This window comes from Lissotriton vulgaris, chromosome 12 (genome assembly GCF_964263255.1).
Source record: "Lissotriton vulgaris chromosome 12, aLisVul1.2, whole genome shotgun sequence".
Lineage (NCBI taxonomy): Eukaryota > Metazoa > Chordata > Amphibia > Caudata > Salamandridae > Lissotriton > Lissotriton vulgaris.
Genome location: NC_141700.1, coordinates 552,685,367 through 552,694,842, shown reverse-complemented (window position 1 = coordinate 552,694,842; position 9,476 = coordinate 552,685,367). Strand labels below are relative to the sequence as shown.

The window sequence follows — 9,476 nt, the reverse complement described above, 5'->3', positions numbered from 1 at the left end:
ATTTATATGTACCTAGAGGTACTTGATGTGATCTTTCAATTTGATAAAGATTGCAATGGTAAAACAAACAGCAAGCTCAAATCCGCACCGCTGCACACCAATGTGAGAAGTTGGCCTGATATGTAGTGTTTCCAATTCTGGAACCACTGGGTATCAGTCCAAACAAACCCCAAAGATGTCAGGTTGTAAGTCAACCTTGTTAGACAAGCTATCCTAGTGGTAGCATGGACTAAGCAGCCTTAAAGGCTTAACTTAAGAGGTCGTGTTAAGCGAGCTGTTTTACCACATACAATCCTGTAATCAAATGAAAGGACACCACACAAGTATATATTATAAAAATATATGTATTTATTTCTAAATTACTCCCCAGTACTCTTTATGAGGAAAGGGGCACAAGCGTTAAATCAAAAGCACTGTTACACATATAAAGTTGCACGATTATGGATGAGGGCGGGTGGCCACTCAGACCATATATTAAAAAAGTGGTATAAGTAACACTTATCGAACAATGGTTAGGCCTAGGGCCTAGAGATTCGCTGGGAGCAGTCAGGACTAGCAATGCTGAAGTCGGGAGTAGCCCACAGGAGACGGGTGCAGCACGGAAAGTGCGGCGCGCACCAATGCACTGTCAATGGTGCGTAAAAGTCAATTAAAGTGAATTAAAAGATACTTCCGCTGAACCTAGGAACACAAAACTTTAGACACAGACCCTAGAGGTGTGTACCAGTGTATAGACACCGGCGTTGCAATGTTACCTCACCCACAGGCCGTGGGTGCACAGGGTCGAAGTGGCGTCGGGTTCTGGCACGCAGGTTCTTGGTGCTTGAAGCTGTTGCAGCTGCAGGCGATGTGAAGCAGAAGTGTCCGGTGCGATCCAAGGGTGGATCGAAGTAGAAAAGTACCTGAAAGCAGAGGGGACAGAGTCTGGGTCACTCAGCAGTGACCAGGGTGGAACCAGGACGGAACCAGGCAATGTCGGGCGCAATCAGGCGGTTGTCGATAGGCTTCTCTCCGCTGTCACGTGGGCTCTGGGGCATCTGCGACGTCCAGGAGCAGGTCACGATCTGTCCCCCGTAGGCTCTCGCCGTCAGCACCGTCGGCTTCAAGATTGCAGCAAACAGCACTTGGCAAAAGCAATCCACGCGGAACCGGGAGATTGCTTATCACTCGAACCAGGAGGGTCAGAGTGGGGGCTCCTTTTCACAGGAGCTGGTGCAGATCTGGAGCAACCAGAAAAGCGAGTCGTATTTCAAGTTTCGTCGGCACAGGGGCCACAAGCCAGCTGGCAAGTGACCGGGCCAACGCGTCGAGCGCACACAAGCAGAAGGGCCCCACGCAGCACTCGTCGAGTGTGGAGGGGTGAGCTTTGGTGCAAGTGGAGCTCGGGGCTGGGGCTTCTCAAACCCCGGTGTACAGCTTCGAGGATCACTCGTGGGCTGCACGGTCAGCGTCTCGTGGCCTTTTCAAGATGGCGTGCCCCACGCTTCCGGTCGCCTCCACGGGTCTCAGCTCTGCAGGGACTGTGGATCGGGCAGGTAGAAGGCAGGCAAGCTTGATCTCGTTGATCTCTGTCGCTCGAGTTCCGGCAGGAACTGCAACAAAGCAAGGGTCGAGGGCTGGATGGTGCCTGTTTGCACAGGGTGGTCACTCCTTGACCACAAGGGAGATTCTTCAGTCTTCTCACGTCGTGTAGAAAGTCGAAGGGTCCAGAATTTGTTTCTTATGTTTCTTCAGGATGATCTGAGTTGCATTGGGACTGCTCCCCCTCTTATTCGAATCTGGGGGGTTGGACATCCTGCTAGGTCCCCTCCTATGGGTGGGACCCAGGAAGGGGGTGGTTACACCCCTCTCCTTTGATCCTGGCCGCGCTGGGACAGGGGCTGGGAGGCCCCAGAACCGGTTTGGCCGGATTATGCAAGGGGCAGCCTTGTGCTCCCCAGGCAGTGTCTGGTTTCTTTGAAACCTCCCTACTCCAATCCACTATCTCCTGTCTGGGGTGGTTTGACACCGCCCTGTGACAGGAAACTCTTTGTCCAGGCCTCCTCTGCCGGGTTTCGGTCAGCAGCAGGAGGCCAGACCCGTGTCTGTGGCAGGGGCATCCATTTTGTGGATCTGAGGCTCATTTTAAATCAACCGCGTTTCAGTAAAGTAACATGTCTTCTCCCTCTAGAAGGGTGGAATGCTACCCCCGTCGCCAGAACTGGCGAGGGGGTAGTATTCCAATTCGTATGACACCTTACACGACATGTTTTGATAAAGCCAAACCAAAGTTGCTATATAACCGCGAGGATTATAAGGCGCTTAAGAGTATATGGTATGGCATTATCCCGGATCAGCTTAGGGAGTTGTTCCCGACAGCTGCAGACAGGCTCAGCTCATGCCAGAGCACTATCTCACATAAAACCACGCACTCTGCCTCCAGGATTGATGAGGCCTTCCATAGGAGTGGCTTACAGGCTATATATGTGTCCAGATATAGGTTTAGATATAGGTATACTATATCTAAGCAAGGGGTGATTACACCCACTTGCCCCAGCTGAGTGATCAGCCAGTTGTGTCAATTTAAGAACCAGCCAGGGGTGGCAAAAGCTATGCTTCAGCCCCTGGTAGGCCTTGGTGGCACCTATGCCCTGAGCACCTATAGTGCATGGTACAGGGGCTGACAAGGAGTCCATTTCCAATTGTGGTATGGACCTATAGCACATGTATTATAAATTTAGAGAGAGAACAGCAGGCTGGGGGTCTGATTAGCAGGCCCACAGCCTCAGTAAGTCGAAAACCAGTGAAGCAAAAAGCAAAAATTGGGGTGACCATAGGATAGCAGACCCTACTCTCCTACAGAGGGGTTGGGGTAAGTAAGAGATACAGAGGCTGGGTCGGTGGAAGTCGGACTGTTACAGGACGTATGTGCGGTTGAGGGAGGCGGATGGTTCGTTGTCGCAGTGATTCCCGATTTTCATATATGTGTCTTTGCAGGTGCTGTGGCGGGGCCGGAAGTGGCTGTCCTGAATTTGTATATTGTGGGACATTCGTTCGTCAAGAGGGCAGAGCAAGCGGAGTGGGACAGGCATCAGGCGCTCAATTTGGGATTGGATGCGGGGTTGTACAGATGTCATTGGAGGGGGAAAGGGGGTAGGCGTTGGCATGAGTTATTGCCGTTGTTGAACACACTGGTGAGAGGGGGGGGTGTGCCCGGATGTGGTGGTGATTCACCTGGGCGAGAACAATTTGGTGCAGTGCAAGGGGTTGGCGCTACTCAAACAAATGAAGCGGGACCTGAGGGAAATCAAGAGGCAATGGGCGGGCTGCCATGTCATATGGTCTGAGTTTATTCCCAGGCGGGTGTGGAGGGGAGCTGAGCGCCCAGGGGCCATAGATAGGGCACGTAGGAAGATCAACCGCGAGATGCGTGAATTCTGTGCCAGGGAGGGGGTGGGGAGGATGGAGCACCCGGAGTTGCGCTATGGTGCGAACTATTTTTTCCGGGAGGATGGGGTTCACCTGTCCAGGTAAGGCATGGAGCTGTATGTAGTGCAGCTGAAGGAGGCTTTAGATGGGGCCCTGGGGGTGGTCAGGTATCCCAGGAGGCAGAAGTCCTAGGGGGGGGTCGAACGTCGTAAACGACTTTCGAGTGGCGCTGTCCTAAGGTGATAGGGTGGTGTTGCTGGAGGCCTGGGACTGTATGGGAGCGGGGGTGGGGTCATGGAGGTCATTAGGGGCATTTAGTAGAGGGGCAGGTTGATCAGCGGATGTTGTTGTATTACTGTTGCAATGTTCGGGTTTACATTTAGGGGTGGGGGTGGGGGGCTGTCAGGCAGTTTGTTATTTAGTGAGCAGTAGTTTTGTTCGGCACAGGCCAAGGGGGATATGTTATATGTGCACCTGATTCCAATAAAGCGGCCTTTATCACACACTTCTGGTTGTCAGTGTCTCTGCTCCCCCCCCCCCCACCTACTGGTGTGCCCCAATGGGCGTTTGGGGGGGTGGCCGACCAACGGGAGGCTCGCCCCCCCGGGGATGTTTGGGGCACCGGGGGAGGGGGGGGGGGAGGAAGCTTGACACAAGGGGCTCGCCGTAGCGGCGCTCTTTGGGCTGGTTGGGCGGTTTTTGGGCTTCTTTTGGGCTGGGGTGGTACAAAACCGGCCATTTTGTGTCACCGCACACTGTTTGTGGTGCGGTGACACAGCAGCCAGGTCCTAGGCATTTTTGTGGCCCTCCCTCCCTCCCTTTAGACGGGTTAATGGCTGGTCCCGGGGGGTTTTTTCCTTGTCTGGGGGGGGGGGTGTCTGGGACATGGTGTCGGGGGGGTTTTGTTGGTTGATAGTGCACTGGTTAGGGTTGCAGTTGTGTTTTTTGTCGCTGGAACAGGTGCGTTGTTGGGGCGCTGTCCTAAGGTGATAGGATGGTGTTGCTGGAGGCCTGGGACTGTATGGGAGCGGGGTGGGGTCATGGAGGTCATTAGGGGCATTTAGTAGAGGGGCAGGTTGATGAGCGGATGTTGTTGTATTACTGTTGCAATGTTCGGGTTTACATTTAGGGGTGGGGGTGGGGGGCTGTCAGGCAGTTTGTTATTTAGTGAGCAGTAGTTTTGTTCGGCACAGGCCAAGGGGGATATGTTATATGTGCACCTGATTCCAATAAAGCGGCCTTTATCACACACTTCTGGTTGTCAGTGTCTCTGCTTCCCCCCCCTCCCTCACCTACTGGTGTGCCCCAATACTGACGGCCGCGTCACACACTGCACGGGGCCAGGGTGCAGTCGCATGTGCAGAAACTGCCCGTACAGCGCCCGCTATTGACGGAGACGGAAACGAAAACCCGGCGTTGATTTCAATGAATGAGTGAATCCCACCACGGGGCTCCTCGTGAACAAGTGTTAGACAGACAGGCGGCCTCGGAGCTGCCAAGCGCTCCCCTGCCAGGGGCCACTCATTCACCCACCGCAGACACTGGGGCTCCTAGGCCCGTACGTACCCCGGTGAATCCCAGAATGCACTGCTGCTGGCCCCAGAGATCTGACGTACCTCACAACTATTAACTGACCCGGAGCAGGAGTTTGAATCCCCTGCAAATTCAACTAGCATTTAATGTGTCTGAGGCCCATTTGAGCAATATTAAACGGTGCAATGACAACAGCTATTGCTTACAGCACTGTGAAACAGAAGTGAGGCACTTGTTGAAGAGGTGTGGCGCGGTGGCCAGTGTGCCTGACCACAGGGTTCACGGTTCGATCCCCGCCTCTGGCGGCAGGTTAGCCCAGCACTGTGAGACTCTGGGCAATAGCTTTCTTAATCTTCCCGAGGGTCCCCAGCGCTGCTGGGACACCTCCGTCGGAGGCAGCTGTGCGCTTTACAAATGCTGGCATATATATATAACAAGGCGACGCTGAGTCGCCAGTACAAAATCAGCATTGCACTGACTTGCCTTTGGAAAAAACGTATTTTGCATTAACTAACCAATTACAAAACAGGGCCGATTGGACATCGCTCAAGGCAAATGCCGGCTGTGTACTAATTAATGTTTGATCCGTGTTTTAAATTACATTTAGTGCACACTGCTCCGCGCGTGCTGCTGTCAGGGCAAATCTGCAGTGCTCCTATGCAAAGGGTATGTATGGACCACGGCCCAGTCACTCTTTCATTGTATAGCGACGACGCTTGCGGCACTGGTTGAGAGTAGCAATACATACTTAGCTGCGCTATATGTGCATATGAGAGGATTTTTCCATTCCGGCACTATGCAAAATGGCGCACGAGACAGAGAGTATATGTAGGCAGGAAGGCGGGCGGCCATGCGTTACTGCTCCCCTGTGGGATCCGTCTCACAGAAGCTCGGCGGCATAGCTGAGTAAAACCACATCCGAGAGGTCCTGAGTAGGTCTCCCACGCTGGGCATTGCATCATAAAAGAAAATACACGTATTTCTTAGGTCATATTTACAGGTTTTTTACACTTTGAAGCAACTTCAGTGCGCCCGCATGCGAGAACACATGAAAAAACACATTTAAGATAGACACGGGACTATAAAAGAATGGACATAGGGAACATGTTTAGGGGTGGGGTGGGGTCTAGTTTATAGGCAGCGCCTCTGGAAGTAAGCAGCAGGAGATGACCAAATTAAGCGGCCGTGCTGACTAAATTATTCGGCAAGAAGAGGCAAATTAGGTGGCATTATCCAGCACATTTTGTGATAGAATGACTTCAAAATGTGGTAATTTTCACCAATGTTAACACTGTTTTAGCAAAGATGTCATCTCAGTACCAATAAACTTCTGAAAGATGACCAGTCAACTTTTGTGAAGGGCTTTCCACTGCATGCCACATGGGTTGCTGTTTAAAAAAAATGTAAGTAAATTGTTTAAGCTAAAAACATTTTTTCCCCAAAATCTGTAAATTATGCAGCTGATTATGGACTGTACAGCCCATGCGGCAAATTCTTAATTATGTGGAAAACGCTGGGAAAAAATCACATAATTACAGTGCCCTTATTGGAAGGTTTTCGGATCATGGTTAGTTTGATGGGCGGTAGAGCTGGGACTTTTTCATGGAAAATTCAACCTAACAGCACAGGACCCCCAGTGGGTCCAGACACTAGCCTGTCGGGTGTGCCCTCCTGTGGCACTAAGGTGGTGGCGGCTCTACTATGGGGGCTCCCTGCGTGGGCCGCAGGCAGCCTCACTCAGGGGCTAAAGACGCGTTAGCACCTGCGCACTTAGAGAGACTTAGATTGTGTGTTAACGGTGGACAGCCCTACAACTTTGTTTATTGCTATTTCTTTGTATTCCACCTGGCTGGGGACCTCGTGATTTGTGTGTTTCTGGTACCAGGAGGTGTTCTGGTGTCAGATCTGGTGAGAGTTTGGCTGCCGACTCTCTGGTCCCTCGGACGCACAGTGCAGAGTTGTGGAAACGGGCCACTTCCACGGAGAAAGGGATGCTGTGCGTCGAAGGCCACGTGCTTCCTGCAGGAAGATTCGCATCAGAGTCTTTGATCACATCCATCCATGTCAGGGGTCGAGGAGCCCCCTCACAGGCACTGAAGGGCCAGGCGTGGCCAGGAAAGGCGCACACACAGCACGTGCAGTGACCTACACACGGGATGGCAAAGCTGCACTGCTCAGGGCGCGGACTACTTAGACAGCCAGGGTTGATGCTGTCTGGGACGCAAGGCGCGTTGACTCGACGTCACAGTGCGGTGCTCTGAATCACAATAACGTCATAATCCGGGGGGCTCAGCAGGGCTAGATAAGGCCGCGCAGGGCCCATAAGTCTGTCAGTCGGACATTGCGGTGAAGATGATCACGGGAGTCCGAGGGCCCGGCCCTCCTGACGAGGAACCAAGCTCTCCGGCCATGATGGGACTCTGCGCCTGCGGGTTTCGCAGGCAGACGAGGATTCTGCAGGTAGTCTTCTGCCTGCTGGCCTTCGTGACGTGCCTGGGGTCCGTGATCTACCTGTACAGGCACTCACAGCTCCAGTTCCAGCAGCAGCAGGAGACGCTCTCCGGCCTGGTGGAAGTGATGTATGAGCAGCGGTCCAGTCTGGAGCAGTCACTTGAGAAGGAGCGTGCGGAGCACAAGACCCAGGAAGATTTTGTGGTACATAAATTAAAAGCTCCAGAAGCCCTGAGCAAGGAGAAGGAAGGCGCCATGAACCCCGACGTCACCCTCCCCTCTCGGCACATGACCCTGAAGAACCAGCATGAAGGAGCCAAGAAGCAGCTCCTGGACTTACAGGCGCAGTATAACTCCCTAAAGCTGGAAAACCGGCGCGCGTTGGAGAGCCACAACCAGAAATACGCCCAGCTCCAGCGGGAGAATGAGAACCACGTGGAGATGCTGATGGATACAATATCGAAACTAATCGAAGACAGTACAGTTCTTCGCAATGCATTTGAAGAGGTCCGCGCTAAGCTGCGTAGTGCGCAGGAGCAGCTGAATAAGATGCAGCAGCTGAATGAAGCTCTTCGGAGGATACCAAGCTACAAGCTGGTCCCAGCCCTGAGGCACCACCCATTGCAATTACAGGCCCCAGATGAGAAGCCTTCCCGAGCCTTTGATGCTGAATTGCAGCGCATTCGCGAACAGACTCGCCTACAAGCGAATACTCTGGCGACACCGCCAGACTCTGGGAAGAAAACCCCAGAAAGTGCTGCCCAGGCTGCAGAATCTATCGGAAAATTGTTGGTACCCCGAACGAGGTCTCTTGAAGTTCTGACTGGACTCCAAGCGAACAATCTGGAGACGCCAACAGACTCTGGGAAGAAAACCCCAGAACGTGCTGCCCAGACTGCAGGATCTATCGGAAAATTGTTGGCTCCCCCGACGGGGTCTCTTGAAGTTCTGACTGGACTCCAAGCGAACAATCTGGAGACGCCAACAGACTCTGGGAAGAAAACCCCAGAAAGTGATGCCGAGGCTATGGAATCTATCAGACAATTGTTGGTAGTCTTCAGGGCCTCTTGAAGTTCTGCCACAGCCAGCCTTGCCTCTGTGGCTATCGAATGATAGAGATAGCCGTGCGGTGCGTTTCTAGAGGACGGTGAATAGCAACCAGGCTGGAGAGGAGCTGTTGAAAGACTTAAAGACTATAAACTTCACCATCAGAAACAGCACCATCTACTATGATAAATTTAGGAACATGAATATTGGCTAAGACATTGTGACCTGGACGGTGGACAAGAATGGGATGCCTTTTACGCCCTGTTGGCGAGTACACAGGAAATCTGACCCTTGATGCTGATCAGATTCAGTGCCATACGGAGAGACGGCTAACAACCTTTGATAGCTCTATACTCCAGTGTGTGTGAAAGAGAAAGGGAACTGTGCAAGCTCTCCATCCAAGGGGCCAAATTAGGAATTTAAGAAAAATTGGATTCCACTCCATTCTTGCAAGCCAGGTACTGGAAGCAATATTACTCTCTCCTTTGCTGAAGACAGTAGTGGAACATCTTATTCCCGGCCAACCAGGAGAGACTAATGGAGCCAGGCTACTCTTCATTCAAAGAGAATCCACTGACTCTCAGCCAGCAGAGATTAGTGGAAACCACTCTCCCTCCCAGCGGAGCATATTGGAAGCAATGCCATCCACTTCCACCCGAGAGAGTATTGGGTGCTCTTTTATTCTCCCCTTCCCGGCAGAGAGTAATGGAAGTCATAGCTCTTTTTTCCACCCAGAAGAGAGCCTTGGAAGTCACCCTACTCTTCCTGCTCAGAAGAGAGAAGTAGAATCTTCCTACTCACTCCAGCCAAGACAGAGTAATGAACGCCAACCACCTCTCCACCCAGAAGAGAACAGCAGCAGCCAATGTTACCTTCTCCACCCAGCCATTATACACTCCCCCTGTCTCACCATGGCAGTGCCAAGGGGCTTCAAATATCCTTTGCAGAATTTTTGCCCACTAGTTTTTTTAAATGAGCTTAGCACTTTTTTGAGAGGTCTGTCTGCTGCCCTTTGTTTTACTTTTTTTGACATGATG

The 9,476-nt window shown here is 52.2% G+C and overlaps 1 pseudogene; it reads left to right on the top strand.

Annotated features, from left to right (window-relative positions):
• Positions 1-7,353: 7,353 nt before the first annotated feature.
• Positions 7,354-8,653, top strand: LOC147677717 (Golgi integral membrane protein 4-like; annotated as a pseudogene).
• Positions 8,654-9,476: the final 823 nt, after the last annotated feature.